The sequence below is a fragment of the Oratosquilla oratoria genome, chromosome 43 (genome assembly GCF_046742065.1).
Source record: "Oratosquilla oratoria isolate Oo_2021 chromosome 43, ASM4674206v1, whole genome shotgun sequence".
Classification (NCBI taxonomy): domain Eukaryota; kingdom Metazoa; phylum Arthropoda; class Malacostraca; order Stomatopoda; family Squillidae; genus Oratosquilla; species Oratosquilla oratoria.
In genome coordinates this window covers 39,395,203-39,397,943 of record NC_134819.1, presented here as the reverse complement: position 1 = coordinate 39,397,943, position 2,741 = coordinate 39,395,203, and the positions used below count along the sequence as shown (strand labels likewise).

At 33.0% G+C, this 2,741-nt stretch overlaps 1 pseudogene; it reads left to right on the top strand.

Moving 5' to 3' along the window:
* Positions 1–2,466: 2,466 nt before the first annotated feature.
* The window catches only part of LOC143022061 (uncharacterized), a 3,217-nt pseudogene continuing 2,942 nt past the window's right edge, over positions 2,467–2,741 (top strand).

The window sequence follows — 2,741 nt, the reverse complement described above, 5'->3', positions numbered from 1 at the left end:
ATTCTGCTGAAGAGGACCACAGAGAGTGGTCGAAATATACAGGAACACTCATCTCACTTTTTATCTTTTTCTACCGACAGTGGGTTCCAAGTTTAAATATATATATATATATATAATATATATATATATATATATGTATATAATATATTCATACAATATATTCATATATATATATACATAAACACACACACACACACACATGCACATGTATGTATATATATATATGTATATATATAAGTATATATATATATATATATGTGTATGTATATATATATGTATGTATATATATATATATGTATGTATATATGTGTATATATATATGTATATATATATTGTATACTTAGGGCGCAGGTTTTCTTTTATACACACTGAATTGAACACCACAGCATTTTCACAGTTATTAATTTTCTTCTTAATATTTTCAAGTTTTCCTCACTAAAGTTCTAATATTGGGAGGATGAGCGAAAACGGACTTTCAAAAGGTCTCCATTTTAATTATTTGACGTTTTGACTGCAAAGAGTCATGATCAAGTTACAAGAACAGTTAAAGCAACACAATCTACAGATACGTTACATGGTCACAGGAAAAATTAGAATGCTACACTCTTGGGTCAAGCGCGATCTTTAAACCTCCGAAGACCTGACCCTGACCATAAGAATGAAACCAGATATATCACAGTACCAAACTCTAATGTCAATTCATACATAGACACTTTTCTCCTAAAAGCGGGCATCAAAATAGCCAGGACGTCAGGTAGCAAAGTAGGACATTTGATAACACGTAGCGACAATAATCCCACTAACAAAAACAGCGTTGTTTATAAAATCCCGTGTAAAAGCTGTCCCTCTTCATATTTTGGTGAATCTGGTAGCGGACTTAATAAAAGGATAAATGAACATAAAAATGACGTAAAAGCCCATAAGACATCTAACTCCATAGTAATGCATGTGGATAAACATGGTCACCTTCCAGACTGGAACAACGCAACCATATTAAACAAAGGATCATCCAAGAAACTAAGGAAGACAATTGAGGCAGCATATATCAACACTAATAACAACATTAACCATAGAGAAGGCTTTATATGTTTAGCAAAAGCCACAAGGTTATTGATAACAAAAGAATACGCAAATAAAATAGCAAGCTCTCCGAAGCGTCCCGTAAGATGACCCGTCCGTGTATAAAACATCCTGTTACGTTTGAGTTGTTAGCTTTGTGATCAAGACCCTGCGGGTCGAAACGTTAAGGCGTAAATTCTCCCATATCTCCTCATCAACTTCTTTCACTTTCAATCTTATTTGTCATAATATAGTCAATATATATATATATATATATATATATATATATGTATATACATATATATATATATATATTATTTTCTTTTCCTCTTGCTTTACTACCTGAAAATAGTACAAATGTCCTTTCTTGGAAAGTGGAGGAAAATAGATCAATTCTATATATCTTTTTTCATCTAAAATATAGGAGTATTTTATAGATTTAAGATAAATCCTTTCAATTGTCTTCTAATTTGTAATTGTTACTTTAGTTGAACGAAGCTTTTGTTAGCACAGTGGAACTAATTAAACGTGTATAAACATAAATGAATAGATAAATAGATTAAATAAAGTAAAATGAAGTGGAATAGAATGATTGTTGTTGTAAACAAAGCGAAAGTAATATAATATAAGAAATAACCTAAATTGAGTAACATAAGATAAGATAAAAGAAAATGTGCAGAAATAGATTATTCATATATAGAAAAACGAGGTAAAGTGAAAAGAAATGAACAAAAAGAAAACAAAAGAGAAACATAATCAGATAAAAATAAATAAAACAAAATGGAATAAGATAATAAGTTACTTAAGATATAATCAATAAAAAAATTACGAATATACAAATGAGTCACAGCAAACAAAGGATCTAAAAATGGATTCATATCTCACTTTATCTGCGATCAAATTCACATAACAAAATATCAAACACATACCATATAGGTATTGGAACATCAAAAGACTCCACTTGGCATCTGATAAAATATAAAAAGTTCAATTAAATGAATATCTGGCAGATGCTCTTTGTTTCCTGATATAAGGTAAAAATGAGACTGAATGATGTAGGAATATCTATTACACCATGGAAAGAAAAAATCTAGAAATTAATTAATCGTATCTGTATTCGATTTCAATTATATTACCATGTGTTCCGAGATGAAAAAAAATCTTTCGTCCTCAAGAAGCAATGTGGGAGGAAGGAATCTTAATGAATTTAGAGTGACCGGACTGACATGAAATTATTTTTATATTTCATAATCTGTTTGAGATACAAATACACACGCTTGCGCGAATTCACGCGTACACAAAGACACACACACAGGCTCCCCACAAACAGACATACACACAAACACATGTACACACACACAAGCACGCACACATACACACACACACACACACACACACACACACACACACACACACACACACACACACACACACACACACACACACACACACACACACACACACACACACACACACACACACACACACACACGTGAGGTGACAGTGGTGGTGGACGGACGTGGCAGGTCTGTGACCTCCTGTCTCAGGTGCAACGGGGCGCTTTGTAGCTGCCTGGGTCAGCTTGTTGACCCTTCTCCTGGTATTTATTTTTCTCCTAGTTTATACGCGGTAACAATGTGCGGACCAGTATTGCCATACAACCCCCCTCGTCAGAGATACCG